Raw genomic sequence first — 11140 nt, 5'->3', positions numbered from 1 at the left:
AACCACGCCACCAGGGCGATCAGGGTGAGCCCGATGAAAGGCACGCACCAATCTTTTGGCATGAATATCAGAGGCAGAGACCCAGGAATTATCCTCCTGACCATAACCCTTCCATTTAACCAAATACTGGAGTCTCCGTCTAGCCAGACGGGAATCCAGTACCTTCTCTACCTCATATTCCATGTTACCTTCAACCAATACAGGGTCTGGAGGTGCCACCCCAGGAACAACAGGTTCAACAAACCTCTTCAACAAAGACTTATGGAACACATTATGGATTTTAAATGTGACAGGAAGAGCCAAACGAAAAGAGACTGGATTAATAATCTCCAAATTCTTGTAAGGTCCAATAAATCTAGGCTTAAACTTAGGAGAAGCCACCTTCATAGCAATATTTTTTGATGATAACCACACCATATCACCAACCTTAAACTGGGGACCAATGGTCCTATGTCGGTTGGAAAACCGCTGGGCCTTTTCCTGGGAGAGAGATAACTTATCCACCACTTGGTCCCAGATCTGGTGCATTCTCTCCACCACAGTGTCAACACCTGGGCAGGCAGAGGGCTCCACCTGCCCAGAAGAAAATCGAGGATGAAACCCAAAGTTACAAAAAAAAGGTGACATCAAAGTGGCAGAACTAGCTCTATTATTTAAAGCAAATTCGGCCAAGGGCAAAAATGAAACCCAATCATCCTGATCAGCGGAAATAAAACATCTCAAATATGACTCCAAGGTCTGGTTTGTTCTCTCTGTCTGCCCATTGGTTTGAGGGTGAAAAGCAGAGGAGAAGGACAACTGAATTCCCAGCTTGGAACAGAAAGTTCTCCAAAATCTAGACACAAACTGAACCCCTCTGTCAGATACAATGTTCTCAGGAATCCCGTGCAAGCGAACCACCTGTTGCAAAAACAGGGGTACCAACTCAGAGGAAGATGGCAACTTAGGGAGTGGTACAAGATGGACCATCTTAGAGAATCTATCACAAATCAGCCAAATAACAGTCATTCTCTGAGAGACAGGCATATCAGAGATAAAATCCATTGAAATATGGGTCCATGGCCTCTTGGGGACAGGCAAAGGCATCAACAACCCACTAGAGCGAGAACACGATTTAGACCGGGAGCAAGTCCCACAGGACTGCACAAAATTCCTGACTTCACGAGACAAGGAGTGCCACCAAAAAGACCGACTCACCAAATCTCTAGTACCAAAAATACCTGGATGACCAGCCAAAGCAGAGCAATGAACTTCAGACATCACTCTCCTCTTCCACTGGTCAGGAACATACAACTTTCCACTGGGACGACGCTCAGGTTTGTCCTCCTGGAACTCTTCCAGAGCACGTCTCAAATCGGGTGAGATGGCAGAAAGAACTAATCCCTTCGCCTAAGATGGTAGCAGGTTTGGTCACCACAGGAGAATCAGCAAAGAAGCTCCTAGAGAGGGCGTCTGCCTTGACATTCTTAGTTCCAGGAAGAAAAGAAACCACAAAATCAAAACGTGTAAAAAACAAGGCCCACCTAGCCTGTCTAGGGTTCAAGCGCTTAGCCGACTCTAGGTAAATCAAATTCTTGTGGTCAGTGAGGACCACGATTTGATGCTTAGCTCCCTCCAACCAATGTCTCCACTCCTCAAATGCCCATTTCATGGCCAACAGTTCCCGATTCCCCACATCATAGTTACGTTCAGATGGAGAGAACTTTCGGGAAAAGAAAGCACAGGGATTCATTTTAGATGTTACAGGATCCTTTTGGGACAAAACAGCTCCTGCACCAATCTCAGAAGCATCCACCTCTACCTGGAACGGAAGTGAGACATCAGGTTGCCGCAAAACCGGGGCGGAGGTGAATCTTCGCTTCAGCTCCTGAAAGGAAGAAACAGCTTCTGGAGACCAACTCAACACATCAGCACCCTTCTTAGTCAAATCAGTCAATGGCTTGGCAATACTAGAAAATTTTGCTATAAATTTCCGATAAAAATTAGCAAAACCCAAAAACTTCTGAAGGGCCTTCAAAGAAGTGGGCTGAACCCAATCGTGAATGGCCTGTACCTTGGCCGGGTCCATTTCAATAGTTGACGGAGACAAAATAAATCCCAAAAAAGAAATCCTCTGTACTCCAAAAAGGCATTTAGATCCTTTGACATACAGGGAATTCTCCCTCAAGATCCGGAACACAGTCCGAATATGTTCCACATGAGAATCCCAATCCTTGGAGAAGATCAAAATATCATCCAGATAGATAATCAAAAATTTATCGACAAAATCTCGGAAAATATCGTTCATGAAGCACTGGAAAACAGAAGGGGCATTAGTGAGCCCAAAAGGCATCACCAGGTACTCAAAATGTCCCTCCGGAGTATTAAACTCCGTCTTCCATTCATCCCCATGCTTAATGCGAATAAGATTATACGCCCCCCTGAGGTCAAGCTTGGTAAACCAACAAGCACCTTTAACTCTAGAGAATAGATCCGAAATCAGGGGTAACGGATACTGATATTTAACAGTAATTTTGTTGAGGGCACGATAATCAATACAAGGTCTTAATGATCCATCTTTTTTGGCTACAAAAAAAAAACCGGCACCTAAGGGTGACGAGGATGGTCTAATATGACCCTTCTCCAACGCCTCCTTAATATAGGATCGCATAGCCCCGTGCTCGGGTACAGATAAATTGAAGAGCCGACCCTTGGGGAATTTACACCCCGGGCTCAGTTCAATAGCACAGTCATAACTTCTATGAGGAGGCAGAGACGCAGACTCATTCTCACTAAATACATCATAAAAGTCCGCCAAATAATCAGGAACATCATGCGACTGAGGAGAGGTGGAAAACACCGGAGCCTCACTAAAGGCACACCGACAACCCCAACTCACCACAGACACAGATTTCCAATCCAAAACTGGATTATGAATTTGCAACCAGGGAAACCCCAGAACAATGGTATCATGCAGATTATGCAACACCAAAAATCTGCAATTTTCTTGATGGTCTGGGGCGACCCGCATTACCACCTGGGTCCAAAACTGAGGTTTATTTTTTGCCAAAGGAGTAGCATCAATCCCCCTCAAAGGAATAGGCGTCTGCAGAGGTGTCATCGGAAATCCACAACGTTTAGCAAAATCCAAGTCCATTAGGTTTAGAGCTGCTCCCGAATCCACAAAAGCCTTGGCGGAAAATGTGGACAGGGAGCAGATCAGAGTAATAGCCAGAAGAAACTTAGGTTGAACACCACCAACAGAAAACGTGTGTGCAAAGCGTTTCTCTCGTTTAGGACAGACAGAAATAATATGCGAGGCATCTCCACAGAAAAAACACAACTTATTACGCCTTCTGAACTCCTGACGCTGCTCTCTGGACAAAACACTATCACATTGCATAGGCTCAGACACTCGTTCAACAAGTGGCAACACCACTCGTGCAGTTTTGCGTTCGCGCAAACGCCGATCAATCTGAATGGCTAATGACATAGAATCGTCAAGACCAGAGGGAACAGGAAATCCCACCATAGTATCTTTTACGGCTTCTGACAAACCCTTCCGAAAGACAGCCAAGGCATTATCATTCCAGGTAGTAAGTACAGCCCACTTTTGGAATTTTTGACAGTACGACTCTGCAGAATCTTGACCCTGGTTCAATGCCAGCAGGGTCTTTTCAGCCTGATCAATGGCATTAGGTTCGTCATACAACAACCCCAAGGCTTGAAAAAATGCGTTCACACTAGTCAGAATAGGATCATCAGGTTTCAAAGAAAACGCCCAATCCTGGGGATCGCCACGCAGCAAAGAGATGACAATTTTAACCTGCTGCGCGGAGCTCCCCGACGAGTTAGGCTTCAAGGCAAAAAATAATTTACAATTATTTTTGAAATTCAAAAATTTAGACCGATCCCCAAAAAATACATCAGGTGTGGGAATCTTTGGTTCAGCAGTATGAGAATGAGCAAGGTAGGCGGAAATTCCCCGCACTTCCGCAGCGAGCTGCTCCACACGATCAGACAATTGCTTTATCTCCATTGAGAGAAAAAAAAATCCCCCTACGGCCTCAGAGATATAGAGGAAAAAATATACACACTTTTTTTTTTTTTTTTTTACAATTCTTTCCTGCTATTGAGTACCCTAGGATCTGCGGTTCGGCGGGTGATTCTGTTATGAATGAGTCACCGTAGGAGGCAGACACAAAAATAGCAGCTAAGTCCAGAAAACCAGAGAAGTTGGCAACTATCAGATTGCAGACCCCTGAACCTAACAACACAACTAGCAGTAGCCGTGGGGGGTTCCTACGGTGCCCTAGACCCCTCGATCACAGCCGGAGAAACTAAATAGCCTAAAGACAGAAAAGGAAAACTAAACTGCCCCAGAGCAGACCCCAAAGTAAAAGGCAGCCCCCAACATATAATGACGGTGAAGCAAGATAAAAAAACACACACACAGATAGAAAGATAGGCTGAGCAAACAATGGGGCCCAAACTCACTAAAATAGGACAGGATAGGATAGGAGCTGTCTGCAATCTGCAAAAACCCTGAAAAGACAAAGCCAACAGGCTGATATGGAAAAAGGCCCTGAAGCAGCTAGGCTTCAAAAACTATATCAGCACTCAGGTATTTTCTGAAGACAGAGCTAAAGGAATTCAGATCACCCCAGCAGGGAATGACAGAAATCCAGCAAAAACAAAAACAACGTACAAATGCAAACGGAAGAGCAGAAAACTTAGCTTTTGGAGAGCAGGAATTCAGACTGGTATCCAAGGATCCACAGAGAAATCACCCGCAGAGCAGACGGGCGTGGACAGCCTTATATCCAGTCAGAAACTCCACTCAGCCAATCATCATCATTAGACCCAGATGCCTGATAATCAGGCTCACTATCTTTCTTTACTAGAAGAGGGAGTTCATCGGGCCTCAGTGGTAAAGGGGAAAATGAACTCACAACAGCGGCGGTTCCCTGATGTTTTGGGGTTGCTTTGCTGCCTCTGGCACTGGACTGCTTGACCGTGTGCATGGCATTATGAAGTCAGAAGACTACCAACAAATTTTGCAGCATAATGTAGGGTCCAGTGTGAGAAAGCTGGGTCTCCCTCAGAGGTCATGGGTCTTCCAGCAGGACAATGACCCAAAGCACACTTCAAAAAGCACTAGAAAATGGTTTGAGAGAAAGCACTGGAGACTTCTAAGGTGGCCAGCAATGAGTCCAGACCTGAATCCCATAGAACAACTGTGGAGAGATCTAAAAATGGCAGTTTGGAGAAGGCACCCGTCAAATATCAGGGACCTGGAGCAGTTTGCCAAAGAAGAATGGTCTAAAATTCCAGCAGAGCATTGTAAGAAACTCATTGATGGTTACCGGAAACGGTTGGTCGCAGTTATTTTGGCTAAAGGTTGTGCAACCAAGTATTAGGCTGAGGGTGCCAATACTTTTGTCTGGCCCATTTTTGGAGTTTTGTGTGAAATGATCAATATTTTGCTTCATTCTCTTCTGTGTTTTTTTCATTTAAGACAAATTAAATGAAGATAATAATACCAAAGAATTTGTGTTTGCAATCATTTTCAGGAAGAAACTGAGTATTATCTGACAGAATTGCAGGGGTGTCAATACTTTTGGCCACAACTGTACATCTCAATAAGCCATATAAAGAGGCTGTCAGGCATAAAAAAGTTTACTGGAATAATATTAAAATTATAGGCAAGGATGTGACAAAAGAACCCAGGATGCTAAAATTTTGGGTTTTGATTCTTTGTAAATAATTGTACTTTTTAGCTCCTGTATCACAATTAGACAACAAGACGCATATTTAGCAAAGAAAAATCTTACTAAAATTTGTATGTGTGTTACAGTCCAGAGGCAGCTTATTCAGAATGAGCAGAATGCTGACAACATCCTTCCTGATCACTGAGAGAACTGTTTTCTCTGTTCTTGCCCCACACTGATCTATCTGATCGGTGCTGTACTGGAGAGAATGAAACTGGCACCTGTAGGGATACTGCATGTCCTGTGTAGCTGAAGGCCCTTTCACAGCATGTGATCAGTCACAATCTTGAAAGGAATTTCAAAATGTGGTAATGTATACAGGGGTTGTGTTGATGTATATGTGTGTGTGTATATCTACATATATATATATATATAAATATATATCTGTGTGAGTGTACATAGAGGAGCTGTATGTGTTGCTTATATGAGTTTTTGTGTATGGAGGAAAGCTATGTGCGAGTGTTTAGCAAACAGTGAATGTATTTATTTTACTCATTTATATAGCGCCATTAATTCCACAGCGCTTTACAGACATTATTGGCACTGTCCCCGATGGGGCTCACAATCTAAATTCCCTATCAGTATGCATTTGGAATGTGGGAGGAAACCCACGCAAACACGGGGAGAACTTTCAAACTCCTTACTCATTTATATAGCGCCATTAATTCCACAGCGCTTTACAGACATTATTGGCACTGTCCCCGATGGGGCTTACAATTTAACTTTCCTATCAGTATGTCTTTGGTATGTAGGAGGAAACCCACGCAAATACGGGGAGAATATACAAACTCCTTGCAGATGTTGTCCTTGGTGGGATTTGAACTAAGGACCCCATCGCTGAAGGACTAACCACTGAGCTATCGTGCTGATGTAAGTAGCACATATGTGTGTGCATGTTTCAAAGCCGTGTTTGTTTTTGGGTAGCTGTGTTTGTGTAAGTAGAAGAGCTGCAATTGAATGTGCAAAAACTGTATATGTGTATGTGTGAGAGCTGAGTGTTATATAGGAAAGGTGTGTGTGTGTGAACATAGAAGAGCTGTGTGTTTATATGTAGCCGAGCTGTGTGTGTGTTGGAGAGGTGTGTGTATGTAAGACAGCTGTGTGTAACTGAAATGTGTGTATGTATGTTGCAGACATGTGTGTATGCATAGCAGAGCTTAGTGTGCATATACTGTGCATGCAGTAGTGATGTTACGTATGTGCTCCAGAGAATGCATATAAACGGTCTGCGGCAAAGGTACACATGTATAATATACATGCTGCAGAGAAATAGTAACATTAGATCTCTATCCACTATATTCTTCCCTACAGCAGTAAAGTTAGTGTTATCAAATCCCCTACAAATTTACACCTGTGGGAAATTTTAATTGGTTGCAAAAGTTTTTATCCTATATTTTTACTAAGTGAACCTGGGGGTGTGTTTAAAATTAAGGTGTGTCTAATAGTTAGAAAACTTTGAAACTTTACATAAATTAATAGCAAAATGTTTACATTACACCTATCAAAAAACAGCCTCCTCCATATCCCCTCAAGCTGTCCTATCCATCACCAAGATAGGTGCGCTTTCTGCCATTTAGGTAGAAGTAATCTTCAAACAATTTGCTTCTAATTTTGATAAAGTAGCTGGAAGTTATGTCATGGAAACTCTACATGTGAGGTCAGCCTATTAAACACTAGTTGTAATATGTATTGTTACGGCGACGGAACACGCTTAAAAAATATAAATAAACGTGTTCGCTGCCCGGGGTCCACCGTGCGGCAGATGGAAAAACCGCAGCTAGAAGACACAGAGCACTGTGGCGGTAATGTGCACGGGGTTCTATATCACCCAGGTGCAATCAAGCAGTCTCTGTTAAGTGCACAGAGCTGCTACAGGAAAAATAGAAAAGGAACGCTGAGACTGTTAGTAACACAAGGACTCAGCGGCACACATGCGGTAGGCAAAAACCGGAGTAGTTAAAACGTCACTACGTCCGACATCTACCGTGGTAACAACTGCAGCGCGGAGTGAACAGAGCCGCAAGCAAGGCGCTGCAAGGACGCTGGCGCAATGTAGGATGCTTAGCTGCTGCACAAGGTATGGCTGGAGCGCGCTGGCGCTAGCGCTGCTACTGGCGGCTGCCCAATCACTCACACAATCGTAATATCAGAGGGAAGGGGTTTCATAATAAGTCATTCACCAGTCCAAGCATACATTACCATACACACAGCAGCAGTATGAAAATACTAGCGCATGGCTGAACGGCCATGCGCACTTTTTATAGCGTACGGGACCTTCCAGAAGTCTTTATAACCCTGAGCTGGACCAATGGAATCAGGAGTAGGACCTGAGCACCTGACTCCTGAGCTCCAATGGGAGGTTGTCCCAGGAGCATGCTCAGAGTATGGAGTGAAGGACTTAGCCTCCGGAGAGAGTTGCTGAAAAGCAATCTCTTCTGCAATCTCTCCTGCCGTGGACGGATAGCAGGAGACTGAAGGATGTAAGGGTCCAGATCTCTGCATAGCCAGGGCAGAAATCTGACTCCTAACATGTATTTACAAAACTTCCATTTTCTCTATGCCTGACCTAAACTACTTCATTTTTCAGTAGGTATTAGTATATAATGAGGTGGCCTTCACCATCCATCTCCTGAAATGGGCAACATCAATGGCATTTAACGGGTCCCAAGTACTTAATTACATCTCAATATGCCATATTTCCCATTTCAGGAGATGGATGGTGAAGGCCACCTCATTATATACTAATACCTACTGAAAAATAAAGTACTTTAGGTCAGGCATAGAGAAAATGGAAGTTTTGTAAATACATATTACAACTAGCACATATGTGTGTGTGCATGTTTCAAAGCCGTGTTTGTTTTTGGGTAGCTGTGTTTGTGTAAGTAGAAGAGATGTATGTGAATGTGGCAAAACTGTATATGTGTACGTGTGAGAGCTGAGTGTTATATAGAAAAGGTGTGTGTGTGAACATAGGAGAGCTGTGTGTTTATATGTAGCTGAGCTGTGTGTGTGTTGGAGAGGTGTGTGTATGTAAGACAGCTGCGTGTAACTGAAATGTGTGTATGTATGTTGCAGACATGTATGTATGCATAGCAGAGCTTAGTGTGCATATACTGTGCATGCAGTAGTGATGTTACGTATGTGCTCCAGAGAATGCATATAAACGGTCTGCGGCAAAGGTACACATGTATAATATACATGCTGCAGAGAAATAGTAACATTAGATCTCTATCCACTATATTCTTCCCTACAGCAGTAAAGTTAGTGTTATCAAATCCCCTACAAATTTACACCTGTGGGAAATTTTAATTGGTTGCAAAAGTTTTTATCCTATATTTTTACTAAGTGAACCTGGGGGTGTGTTTAAAATTAAGGTGTGTCTAATCGTTAGAAAACTTTGAAACTTTACATAAATTAATAGCAAAATGTTTACATTACACCTATCAAAAAACAGCCTCCTCCATATCCCCTCAAGCTGTCCTATCCATCACCAAGATAGGTGCGCTTTCTGCCATTTAGGTAGAAGTAATCTTCAAACAATTTGCTTCTAATTTTGATAAAGTAGCTGGAAGTTATGTCATGGAAACTCTACATGTGAGGTCAGCCTATTAAACACTAGTTGTAATATGTATTGTTACGGCGACGGAACACGCTTAAAAAATATAAATAAACGTGTTCGCTGCCCGGGGTCCACCGTGCGGCAGATGGAAAAACCGCAGCTAGAAGACACAGAGCACTGTGGCGGTAATGTGCACGGGGTTCTATATCACCCAGGTGCAATCAAGCAGTCTCTGTTAAGTGCACAGAGCTGCTACAGGAAAAATAGAAAAGGAACGCTGAGACTGTTAGTAACACAAGGACTCAGCAGCACACATGCGGTAGGCAAAAACCGGAGTAGTTAAAACGTCACTACGTCCGACATCTACCGTGGTAACAACTGCAGCGCGGAGTGAACAGAGCCGCAAGCAAGGCGCTGCAAGGACGCTGGCGCAATGCAGGACGCTTAGCTGCTGCACAAGGTATGGCTGGAGCGCGCTGGCGCTAGCGCTGCTACTGGCGGCTGCCCAATCACTCACACAATCGTAATATCAGAGGGAAGGGGTTTCATAATAAGTCATCCACCAGTCCAAGCATACATTACCATACACACAGCAGCAGTATGAAAATACTAGCGCATGGCTGACCGGCCATGCGCACTTTTTATAGCGTACGGGACCTTCCGGAAGTCTCCATAACCCTGAGCTGGACCAATGGAATCAGGAGTAGGACCTGAGCACCTGACTCCTGAGCTCCAATGGGAGGTTGTCCCAGGAGCATGCTCACAGTATGGAGTGAAGGACTTAGCCTCCGGAGAGAGTTGCTGAAAAGCAATCTCTTCTGCAATCTCTCCTGCCGTGGACGGATAGCAGGAGACTGAAGGATGTAAGGGTCCAGATCTCTGCATAGCCAGGGCAGAAATCTGACTCCTAACATGTATTTACAAAACTTCCATTTTCTCTATGCCTGACCTAAACTACTTCATTTTTCAGTAGGTATTAGTATATAATGAGGTGGCCTTCACCATCCATCTCCTGAAATGGGCAACATCAATGGCATTTAACGGGTCCCAAGTACTTAATTACATCTCAATATGCCATATTTCCCATTTCAGGAGATGGATGGTGAAGGCCACCTCATTATATACTAATACCTACTGAAAAATAAAGTACTTTAGGTCAGGCATAGAGAAAATGGAAGTTTTGTAAATACATATTACAACTAGCACATATGTGTGTGTGCATGTTTCAAAGCCGTGTTTGTTTTTGGGTAGCTGTGTTTGTGTAAGTAGAAGAGATGTATGTGAATGTGGCAAAACTGTATATGTGTACGTGTGAGAGCTGAGTGTTATATAGGAAAGGTGTGTGTGTGAACATAGGAGAGCTGTGTGTTTATATGTAGCTGAGCTGTGTGTGTGTTGGAGAGGTGTGTGTATGTAAGACAGCTGTGTGTAACTGAAATGTGTGTATGTATGTTGCAGACATGTGTGTATGCATAGCAGAGCTTAGTGTGCATATACTGTGCATGCAGTAGTGATGTTACGTATGTGCTCCAGAGAATGCATATAAACGGTCTGCGGCAAAGGTACACATGTATAATATACATGCTGCAGAGAAATAGTAACATTAGATCTCTATCCACTATATTCTTCCCTACAGCAGTAAAGTTAGTGTTATCAAATCCCCTACAAATTTACACCTGTGGGAAATTTTAATTGGTTGCAAAAGTTTTTATCCTATATTTTTACTAAGTGAACCTGGGGGTGTGTTTAAAATTAAGGTGTGTCTAATAGTTAGAAAACTTTGAAACTTTACATAAATTAATAGCAAAATGTTTACATTACACCTATCAAA

Source organism: Dendrobates tinctorius, unplaced genomic scaffold (assembly GCF_039654945.1).
Source record: "Dendrobates tinctorius isolate UK_male_01 unplaced genomic scaffold, ASM3965494v1 ptg000073l, whole genome shotgun sequence".
Lineage (NCBI taxonomy): Eukaryota > Metazoa > Chordata > Amphibia > Anura > Dendrobatidae > Dendrobates > Dendrobates tinctorius.
The sequence above is the reverse complement of the archived record's forward strand: the minus strand, read 5'-3'. Positions refer to the sequence as shown.